Source organism: Oratosquilla oratoria, chromosome 3 (genome assembly GCF_046742065.1).
Source record: "Oratosquilla oratoria isolate Oo_2021 chromosome 3, ASM4674206v1, whole genome shotgun sequence".
NCBI classification, from domain to species: domain Eukaryota; kingdom Metazoa; phylum Arthropoda; class Malacostraca; order Stomatopoda; family Squillidae; genus Oratosquilla; species Oratosquilla oratoria.
The window spans coordinates 61,742,550-61,755,049 of NC_134779.1; the positions used below are offsets into that span (position 1 = coordinate 61,742,550).

The 12,500-nt window shown below is 37.2% G+C and overlaps 1 long non-coding RNA gene across 1 annotated transcript in view; it reads right to left on the minus strand.

The window, feature by feature from the left end:
* Positions 1-12,500, minus strand: part of LOC143019686 (uncharacterized) — a 204,770-nt gene that overhangs the window by 105,628 nt on the left and 86,642 nt on the right. The window contains exon 2 of the long non-coding RNA XR_012965854.1: positions 3,288-3,391. This is a non-coding gene — a long non-coding RNA (uncharacterized LOC143019686). The remainder of the gene's footprint in view (positions 1-3,287; positions 3,392-12,500) is intronic.

Here is a 12,500-nt window from a genome sequence, read left to right on the forward strand (position 1 = left end):
CCCGCAACGCAGCGATACTGAAATTATTTCCCGCCCTGGTCGGGATTTGAACTCGGTCCTCCGTAGTTGCATTCGGGAACTCTACCAACTGCACCAACTGCGCCATCGTGTGTGTGTGTGTGTGTGTGTATGTGTGTGTGTGTGTGTGTGTGTGTGTGTGTGTGTGTGTGTGTGTGTGTGTGTGTGTGTGTGTGTGTGTGTGTGTGTGTGTGTGTGTGTGTGTGTGTGTGTGTGTGTGTGTGTGTGTGTGTGTGCGCGCGCGCGCACCAGCGCCTGTAAATGGTATCTTACATTTATATTACTAAGTAAATAATAAGTAAATATGAATAAAGAAGTACTTTGTATTTAGAAAAAAATAGCATTTCTATGTGTAATGATAATATTTGTTTAAATGTATAAAATATAAGCTTTCTTGAAAATTATTCTAATCTATTTAATCGAAATATCATTTACATGGTCATCAAACCTTATTACTGTGTTCCAGAATCCTCACAAATTCCATTTGTTTATACATATATATATATATATTGATGTATACATATTGCATATATATCTATATATATTCATGTGTATATACTACATAAACATAATACACATCTGCTTATGTGTACTGTACACATACATAAACATATGCCTTTTCATATACAAGTATATAATCACATATCTACTAGGAAGAATGAAACACTAGAATACATTAGAGTCAGAAATACTTGGAATATCCAAAGTCTTTCTGGAAATGTTGTTTCAATTTTTCCTGTATAATTCCTGAACTGCATATATATTTTTATCAGACATTGTCTCAATGATAACCTAATATAATTCTCTATACATATATGAGCATATACTATGTAGCTGTCGATACATTTCCATTCTGACATTAGCTTTGTTTCTATTATTTTCTACTATCTATTTCAACATTACTGGTATGGTTATTGCAAACAGAAGTCCAGGCTTTCTGACTGAATACATCCATACGAGGGTTCCAGGACTTTTGCCGGTTTATGCGAGGCCGCGGATCTCTGGTCACTGAATCTATTAGGTCAAGAGAGCTCCCGGCAGGCCGAGACACAAATTTGATCCAAATCTGCTCCTTAGCTAAATGGAATCTATTGTTTTAGTCCAAAAGTCTCTGACCTACCAACCATAGTGTGTTGGTGGCATTTGTTTAGCTTTTGGTTCAAATTCCTCAATCCTCTCCAATTACCAGCAGTAACTGTTACCTACTCCAACAGCCCAAAAGACGCATAGGGTAAAGGATTACAAAGGATTACAAAGGTGGAGCATGCCGGTAGATCTTTTGTTCCATTACTAGGTCGAATGAAAAAAATATATATATATAAATAAATGAATAGATAAATAGATAAATAAAGATTATAACAATATAAATGATAATAAATAAAATAAATAAATAAATGCATAGGTATAGTTCAATCATAAACAAACAGGTGATAGTTTGGGCAGCAGCTACTCGGTGCCTTCTGGTGTAGCCTCCCCATCATCCTCTACCAACTTTTATTCCTACCTACCTACCTACCTACGTACATCAATTCTCACTTCAGTTCTGGATTTCTCTCTAGTAATCAATACAGGTAAAATCACCGTAAATCACTGACTGCTAATGAACACGGTTAACCACAAACAAAAGAGGTTAACTTTCTCTTCACCACAACCATTACTTATGTCATGTTGGCCCCCCTACTCGGCCCCCTCTGGGTCTCACTGCCCTGACCCAAGACACCTAATTTTTCACTGTCGAAGATCAGAAAGAGATAAGTTTACCTACCACAGTATTTTGAAAATTTCGAGAAGATATTAATGTCCATGTGAATCTTCGGCATGAAATATTTCAAATCCGAAATCCGCACATAAAAAAAATATGTATTTTGAAAATTTCGAGAAAACACTAATTTCCAGATGCCTCTTCAGCATGAAGACTTTTAAAACCCAAAAATCTAAAAAAAGAAAAAAAAATGCACCTTGAATCTATTTCAGTAACGTTGCGTATTATGTAAATCTTTCTTAGCATCAAGCCTCAATTGATTTCGTTCCACTAAGGAACATATCCATACTAAAACGGAATATTGATCAACAGGAAACCAGTAAAGCTATAGTGTCTTATGCTAAAGTGAAATCCATAAAACGTGTTAAGGTGTTGAGAGGAGGTAAAACTCTCCCATATCCTACGCAAGAGGCCTAGACGCTCTACTGCATCACTCCAGAGTCCATTTTCTCTCTCCATTCAATCAAATTCCCTTCCATTTTCTCCTTAAAAAAAAAGGGCCCCGTGCCTCCATGTTCTAAATTCCTGCCAATATATGCAAATGTGTTCCCCCGTTCGACTACTCGAGTTCACATTTTCTCTCGAAACTACCAAGCTCCAGTTTCCATTTTCTCTTGATTCCCCGCCCATCAAGCTTCCGTTTTCTCTTATCCTCGGCTCAATATCAATCCTCCATTTTCTCATAACGATCCAGTATCCGCTTCCGTCTACTCTTAGGCCACCTCTCCCTCCCTCCCTTCCTCACCAGAGTTTCTGTTTACAATGTATTCTATCAATTACGCTTTTACCCTACCCCCACTGTTACAACAGGAACATAATATTCAAGTTATTCTTCAAACTTATATATATATATATATATATATATATATATATATATATATATAATATATATACATATATATGTGTGTGGTTGTGTGTGGGTGTGTATATATATAGAGGTTCAATTTCAATGCAAATGTGGTCTTAGTAACTGAGACCCCGTTTTGTCCCATTGAAGCTGAATAAAATTGGTTGGCGTTAGCCAAAGCACATACATAAATAAATTGATGCACTCGAGGGAGGGAGGGAAGAGGGTAGAGGGAAGTGGAGTATGTAGGGGATGAAATGGGTGGGAGTGGTTTCTATGCCTTATCTTTTGGCTACCTCCCGTGTAAGGGGGAAAAAGCCTTTGGTATACGTATGTATGCATTCGAGGTGTTGATTGTTTAAAGAAATAAGCTTTCTTCTACAGTGTATCTCCAGAATATGATAATAACTATTCTTTAAAGATGATTTATAGCTAATGTTTTTTTCTTGCCATTAACTTGAATTTTAGCCAAATTCAATTTCTGTTCACTAATGACAATTAAGTATTTATGTATATTTTCTTTTCTATTTCTAACGGTCATATAAGCAATAAACAAACTCAGCTTTTTCATGATTCTGTTTTGGTTAACGTCACTGAAGAAAAAAAAACACTTTCAGAAGTCTCTTATTTTTTCTAAGAAATTTCACTCGGCAATCTTACCTTGAGCCATCCCTTGTCATATCTGGGGCAAGACTTTTCGTCTTCTTGTGGGTCTTTTTTGACCCTCGTGTCTCGTTCCCGGCCAACGCATTTTGGCAAAAAGCCTGAGAAAAGAGAGAAGGAAATTTTAGCAAGTGACATAGTTTTCGTGGTACATTTCTTTTCTGTTTCCCATAGGCATACGTTTTTATGTATGTATATGAACAAAAAAAAATTGAAGATATATATATATACATGTTTTGTGTAATTGAATATGTATGTTTTGGATATACACATACATAAAAACACGTAAATATGCATGTTTGTATACACACATACACACACAAACACACACACACATACACACACACACACACACACACACACACACACACACACACACACACACACACACACACACGAGTGTACGCATATGAAAAAAATCAGTCCATACTTTTATCTTTTGTAGCATACACATCTCCATTACTTTTACCATTTTTAAAAGAAAAAACAAAACTATTACATTGTTATTAAGGTTTATAACCGTAAATACTCGTAACAAACAATAGAGTTTTTTCTCCAAGGGATGTTTATACATAGATCAACACGTATACGAGTACATACGTATGTTAATATATGTACAGACATGTATACATATAAACAAATTCTTATGTACATGCATATCAACATATAGTGTATATGCAGAGCATGCACATACAATTACACAATGTGTATACTGTATTTTTATATTTTGCTCATATGCAACTATAATCACAGAGGCATATGGAGAGAAATGGTAGATTATATGAAACAAAGGAACTTGCAAGAAATATGATTCAAAATGATCAATCAGGATCAGAATAACGAAGGAGATAAAAATGAAATGTATGTCAGCTGTGCAAAATACATTAGTGAAGGTCCATTTTAATATTTCGTAAGTACGTGGAGGTATGTAGTAGACATATACGCTCGTATGTAACCATCAGGTAAACTTATGTAGTAGGAAATTGTGGATAATGGTGACAGACTGCTAAGAAATGCGAGAGAGTGATGTGTGGAATGGTCTTCCAGGAAACCACAGACTAAATACTTTGGCTCTTTTGGCTCCATGGTCGCTTCCGGTCTCCCTACAGTGTAACTGTTTTTCTCTTTCAATTCATAACCCTTGTGTACATGTATGTATGTATGTATATATGTATGTGTATATGTATATGTATGTATATATACATATATGTATATATATTATATATCTATATATACATATATGTATATATATGTATATATATATATATACATGTATACATGTATATACATGTATGTATTTATGTACAAGGGTGCACCGGATATCCGATCCGGTCGGATATCCGGGCCAGATAGTGAAGTTACCTGGTATCCGGTATCCGACCGAATATTTTTATCATCCGGCCGGATAGGCAGGATTATACGGCATATATCTTATTCAGTCAACTAAGCTATATGAGAAAATTTAGAAAAAAAATCTATTTAAGTATCTAGATACATACTGAATATTTATTTTACAAAATTCACAGTTTATATTTTTCCTGTGGAGAATTTATTCAAAATTTTGTAGGAAAATATTGAAATTATATGCATGCATCAATGAAATAATTTTATTTATCAAATTTGTGTAAATTTTACTATTACCCTATATGGTTGGACTGACTAGGAAATTATAAACTCCAATGAAAGTCATATGTATTTTAATACTTCTCAATCTAGCTGTTTACACAAAGAACCAAACACCGGTAGTTGTTAATTAATTTTCACCTTGGAATTACATGAAACATAAATCTCTATATCAACTAAAATATAACTAGTACTGGCATGCGAAAACACAAATTGGTCTAATTCCTATGTGACATTTTAACAATATTCAGTAATAACCTACAACAGGCCTACTAATGAAAAACTTTCTACTGTTGTGATGGATGAAAAGCAGCATTTCACAACGCTTTGGTAGCCTTTGTGAACGCTTTTCTTAAAAAAAAATTGCCATATTCCGAATAAAGTCTTTCTGAATATACTGATGATGCTAGTGTTGACATGAGTTTTCTAGAAATTCTATTTAGAGTTGGTAACTTGTCCTCTTTGTCCCAATACTTGAGAGGACATTTTTCTCTTGCTAAAAGAGGAAGTTATATCTATCAACTCCTTCCACAGCATCAACTAGAGATGCATCTTTCTCTTGAGGCATCTTTCCTTTAATGTCATCTTCCACTTTAGTTTCAGTTCCACTTGCTGTTTCATTAAAGTATTGCACAAAAGTGTCTTCTTTATCACTACCTGAATGTGTCCCACTAATTTCATTGTCCTTCATGCCCTCAATTTTTTTTTTTTTTTTTTAATTTGTTCCCTGTTTTTCAGCACTTCCTCTAAAAACCATCTCTTTCCTTGTCCTCTTCTTCTGTCACTTAGACTTAAAAAGTGTAGCTTAAAACGGAGATCCATTGCTGTTGTTGAGATGTATAGTCGTTCCTTCATAATATCAAGTCCATTTTCAGAGAAAAAACGTTCACGAAGCGATGAAAGCAGCTCCTCTTTTGTAGTTTGGATTCCATGATCCTTGTCACTAATTTTGGAAAGTCTTTCCAAAGTACATACATTGGGAAAAACTCTCGATAAACAACATAACTCTGCACTCACATCTACAATAAACCGATAAAATGGTCTGGGGCAGTAAGCAGGTTTTCAATTATTTCCTATTCCTTTGAAGTGATATTTGGAAGTTCGTTGTGATCAGCCAGATATAGCTGAACAGCTCTCTTCAGTTTCAGTAACTAACTTAGCATAAGGTAAACAATGTTCCACCGTCTTGGAACATCTTCAATAAGTAGCAGTGGATCCAGTCCTTGCTCACTCCGGAGCACTCCTATTTATGGATCTCTGTTGATCACACGGTTTCATACGGTGTCCCTACATTGTAACTGTTTTTCCAAATACAGCCTTAGTGTGCATGATGTATGTATATATGTATGTATGTATGTATACATGTATGTATGTATGTATGTATGTATGTATGTATGTATGTATGTATGTATGTATGTACTGCATATATGTACTGTGTGTATGTGCATGTATGTGAGCATGTGTATTTGTATGTGTGTGTATATATGTATGTATATATGTATGTATGTATGTATGTATGTTTGTATGTATGTGTGCATCTACGCATGTAAGTGTGCGTGTATATGGTGTATATGGTGGGGGCTACGTACGTGGGTGCAAGTATATACGTATGTTTTGGAAAAATCTTCCAATGACTCGTGCGATGCTGAATCATTTGACAGGGAGCTTGCGCAGGTATTCATGACAGCGCTCGGAAAACAGGTCAACAACGCAGTAAAAGGAGGAAAGGGATTGGCCAGAAGCATTGTAATGACAAATCGGCGAAGCACATTTGCGAAGGCAATGGGACGTTCCAGCTCTCGATTCTCCAGTATGACGTTCGTTCGGCTTTCCAAATTCGGCAGCAGTATCGATATCAGGAAACATATTAATACTTTCATCTTTCACCACCTTCCACCACCTTCATACCACTAAAACAGCTACCAACATCACCAACACTATCACCATTACCCACGACATCACAGTCATCAACGCTACTGCAATCACAAACGCCACTATTATCACTAACATCTCAATCACTAACACAACCATAGTCACTACAACAGCTACCAACATCACCAACACTATCACCATTACCCACAACATCACAGTCACCAACGCTACTGCAATCACAAACGCCACTATAATCACTAACACCTCAATCACTAACACAACTACAAATCACTATCACTACCACGATCACTAACACCATCTCAACCACCAACACTAGCGCAATCACTAACATCACCACATTAACCAACACCAAAATCACCATCACCAACACCATCAGGAGCCCTACCACCATCACCGCCATCATCAACACCAACACCAAAAGCTATATAACTCAATTGTCCAAACTACACCGTATAACTCATTCTTTGATCACTCCTGTGGCTATTCCACCTAAACTATAACAATTTATTCGAGCATGGTTGATATCTTCCCCACAAATATTCAGACATAAACTTAGAAAAGAGAAAAATAAATAACTACTCTTGACACAATCTTTCGAACGCATAATGAATCTTCTTTTTGACATCTTTAAAACCACCTTTTATCTATAAAAAAGGTAAATAATAAATTAATTAATTACTTAATAAATTAATAAAATGCGGCTTGGTAGCCTCCCACCTCTTCTTTCAAAATTACCAGGCCGAAGAACGGGTTCTCTGTAGCCATTTGAACAACACAGGAACCACACAACGGAAATAGCCTGTGGGTATACGACAGACCAGGAAACGAGCGTTAATGCTAAACGAAACGGAAAGACAGAAGTTGTCTCAGTTGTTCTTTGCGTGCAGGAGGGATAAGTGAAGTGAGTGTGACTAAGAAGTAAAAATACCATTCAAAGGAGAAGCAAATACAACCTCAAAAGTTTCCAATTATAAGGGAGCTTTGTCCCAGGGAAATTATTTTAGGATTTCCATTGGATTTATATACTAAAAGCCCTCTACTGGAAGAAAAGAAAATCAGAAGCACTATAGGTTCTGTATGTTACGGCCACTAAATGTGGTCATCATCAGCAGATGCATAAAAGGGAATTAGGAGAAAATATAGATGTCAAATGAAGACGAATTAAAGATTTTTGGGAGACAAGTCACGTGTGGGGGATGCAAGTTATAATACACGGGGTCATGACGCATCACTTTACGAATATTTTATTACATTTTTCTCCCTTAATCATAGATCCTATGGATGTTGTCTATGCTACTTAATCTAGACCCAAGTCTCATACATGTTATAGGATTTTACGTTTAGTCATTCAATATCAATTCGTTTATTATTTATTCATCTGTGTGTTTATTTATTTATTCGTTTATTTATTGAATTATTTGTTTAACTGATGCTTGATAATTTCATTCATCAAGGGCAATCTTCAACATCGCTAAAGCTAGCCACTTTGATAGATCCTTTTACTTTGAAAATAGACATACAATTTCTATTTTTATTTCCTTCCATCTAGGAAATGAAACCCAGTCAAGCAAAGTTTCCGAGAGTCAAATTGCTAAGTATTGTGTACGCATATAAAAGAGGTACAGTTGAACTAAAATGGATCACAAACCTCATGATTAAAAAGCAGTTTATAGAAGCCAAAGAATAAATATATTGAAATGCGTAATGAATGTGTAATACAAGCTGTTACCCATATTCAAAGAAATGACACTCACGACAAGAATTCAACATTAAGACTTGCAAACAAAACATCAGTATGGATGATAGACATACCAATCTCAGTGTTGTGAGGTGTTCTTTTATCCCTTAATAGCAAGTTATTGGACAGGACATAATGTAAACAACTCGTTATTACGGAGGTAGTGGAGATATCGAGGGGCCATTAGAATGCAATCCAATTCAAGGCGAGATAGGAATGGGCTAAACTAAGAAATAGACGTCAAAGTCAATATCATCTGCACGTTGCTAAAGAGAAGTTCAACATGAAAAGTGACGTTGCAAATTAACGTTTCTATTCAATAATAAGATATAAATATTACGTGCAAATAAAAGGAAAATTAAGGTTTATTTTGAGTAATGGATACATTTATAATTTATATCTAATTAGGTTCTTCCATATTCATCAAAAAATAGGCGAGGTAATGTTAGAAAATATCTTGAAATAGAAATGTAAATTCATAACCAAGAGCCACTGTAGAGAAAGGATACTTTCGAGATTAACGATATGAAAGATTATAGACTTTCATGAACATTCAATGAATAATAATTCAACATTTTTCCTCAGTTGGTTTTTCATCAGTATCCCGCCATTATTTTAAGCTTGTATTTCCAGTTTGTGTTAATTAGTAATACTTTACGATATTATCTCTTGTTCATTTAAACATTATAACTAGTACTATTATGATATAGCATAATCTTTTCAGGAGGAATTTCATTCATATATATGTTTTGTTTGGTATTGTATCATTTAGGATTAAGAATAAGGCCAAACTGTGCTTCGAATTTGTTGAAAAAATAAGAACGTATGACATATATATGCGTATATATATATATATTATATATATATATACATATATATACATATATATGTATATATATATATATTCATATATATACTATACATACCCCAGGGGTAATGTTATTATAACATAAGCGCAGAAACTATAAATTGTTTTAAGAAACGGTTAGACAACTTTATGGATGGGGATGGCAGATGGTGATGGATATGGAGCTGTCTAGTGTAGCCCTTATGGTTTCTTGCAGTCTTTTTCATTCTTATGTTCTTATAGTAATCTGTCCAGTGAACTCAAGACTTTAGAGTTTCGTTATTCACAACAAAGATAATTAACGGAACTATACCTGGCCGGTTTGCCAGGGACTATATATCCTCCTTGTGCTTGATATAGTTTCAGAGGAGGATTGCAAAGACGATTCAAGACTGGATCAGTTTCTTGCAGAATTCAAAGTCGAGAGGTCAGAACCCAAAGAAGGAACCAGCATGAGCTGAGCTGTAAGCTCTTTCCCTCTCTTTTTCTCTCTCTCCCTCTCCCTCTCTATCTCTCCCTCTCTCCCTCGTTCTCCCCCTTCCTCTCTCCCTCTCTCTCTCTCTCTCACTCTCTCTCTCTCTCTCTCTCTCTCTCTTCCTTCTCTTTCTTTTTAATTTGTTTTATTACTTTTCTTCTATCTTTCCCTCATTATTTCTCTTGTTGTTTGTCTCCCCCACTCTCAAACAGTCTTCCTTCATCTCCAAAGTGTGTTTACATATCCTTGTGCGTGTGTTTGTGTGTGTGTGCGTGTGTGTGTGTGTGTGTGCGTGTGTGTGTGTGTGTGTGTGTGTGTGTGTGTGTGTGTGTGTGTGTGTGTGTGTGTGTGTGTGTGTGTGTGTGTGTGTGTGTGTGTGTGTGTGTGTGTGTGTGTGTGTGTGTGTGTGTGTGTGTGTGTGTGCGCCTGCGTGTGCGTATGTACATATGAGCATACACACGCGCATTCATAAGTGTGCACAAGTTCTTGTTTTCACTAAGGTCACCGATTTCAGTTGGTACTAATTCAGAACACTATTCAATATACAGTCATTAAAGTTGTTAACCTTGATTGATATTTTCTCCCCGATATTTCATGTCCAGAATTAACGGAGTGCATTTCCAGTCATGTAACTCGTTTAGCAAAAGAAGCCTGTATTGATGAGAAAATAAAATAAGTGTGTTATTCATATTTCTACTAATTGACTACGAGGAAGACTTAATCAAATATTTTAGTTGTTTATTCATTGTGCGTAGAGGAGCAGTTCTAACTAGAATTCTATACTTATCAAGTGTTTACATGTCTGATGTGGAGGTGCATCTGCGAGAAGAAGCTAGAGGAGGAAGAGAAAGGAGGAAGAGGAGGAGGAGAAGGCAGTGGAAGAGGTGGAGGAGGAGGCGGAAGAAGAGGAAAAGCAAGAAGAGCGGGAGGAGGGTAAGAAGAGGAGAAAGAGGAAGAGAAGAACGAATAGAAAGAAAACAAGGAGGATGGGATAGAAGGAGGAGGAGCAAGAGGAAGTGGAGGAGGAGTAGGAGTAGTAGTAGGAGGAGGAGGAGGAGGAGGAGGAGGAGTAGAAGGACGTGGAGGAAAAGGACTAGGAGTAGGAGTAGGAAGAGGAGGGTGAGTAGGAGGAGGAGAGTGAGAGCTCTAGGAGGAGGAGGAGGAGGAAGAGGAGGAGGAGGTCTAGGAGGTGGACTAGGAGCAGGAGTAGAAAGAGAAGGGTGAGTAGGAGGAGGAGGGTGAGGAGGAGGAGGAGGAGGAGGAGGAGGAGGAGGAGGAGGGTATGGAGGAGAAGGAGGGTATGGAGAAGAAGGAGGGTATGGAGGAGGAGGAGGAGGAAGAAGAGGAGAACAAATGAAAGAAAACACAGCCTTCTCATCCACCTGACATGCCTCCACCAACAAATCCTTGAGGTTCGCCTGCCATCAACAACACCCTGGAGCAATTCGAGTTGCCTGGTCTTCTGCCTTGATTGCTCGGCTGCTGCCGGGCTGCTTACAAGCAGCTCGATTGTTTGCTTGCCTTGTTGCTTGCTTGTAGTCCCCCGATTGCTTATTAGCTTGACGCGTGCTGATTTGCATGGAGGGGGCAATCTAATCTTTGCGGAAATATGCAGAGTTAACGAGCGACTGGGTGAGTCAGGGAGGGAAGGTGAGTGGGAGACCGAATGAGTGGCTGATGTGTGTGTATATGTGTATGCATGCGTGTATGTACATATATGCACGTGTGTACAGTATGCTTGCATGTATATATATATATGTATGTACCTATGTATGTATGAGAGAGAGAGAGAGAGAGAGAGAGAGAGAGAGAGAGAGAGAGAGAGAATGTGTGTGAGTGTGTGTGTGTGTGTGTGTGTGTGTGTGTGTGTGTGTGTGTGTGTGTGTGTGTGTGTGTGTGTGTGTGTGTGTGTGTGTGTGTATGCGCGCGCGCGCGTGTGTGTGTGATGGGAGCGTATTTGCTTGCCTACATACGAGTGCATCACTGTACAAATACGCGTGCTTGTTCATGTTCGTGTACGTGTGTACAGACACGATTGTACATGTGCGTGAGTGTCGACATACACGTGTGTGTCAGTGCAAGTGTACCGGAGGACTCGGACATTAAGCGATATGATTTTTTTTTTTTTTTCTCATAAGGGCCATTTTCCAATTGGGCAGTATGGTACTCTCGGCTCGTGCTTGATCAGAGGGGCTGTTTCATGTGTTGACTTTCTCTGGATCTTTCATCTGTAAACGGATTGTACTACCAGACGTTCCAGTGATCAGGTGTGCAAATGTAACATGAACGGAAAATGGCACAAACCTTTTTATTCTTTCATATTTTTTTCTCTCTTCTTTTCAGTAATGACAGCTTCTGTTCATTTTGAGCCATATGTTTAAAGAAAATATTTTATTACACTAAGTTTTACTTTGAATATGATATATAGATAAATTACAGAATTGATATATAGTCATCGTACCAGATTTTACTTGATTATGCACGAGCTGTTTATGTTAGATGACATGAAAGGAAATTTCGAGTCAAAACTCGACAATATACATCGAAGGTCAACAATATATGAATCTAAAACCAAAAGCGGTACATTTTCTCTAATTACGGACCAAAAGGTCTCATATCTGTAAGCTCTTCCTA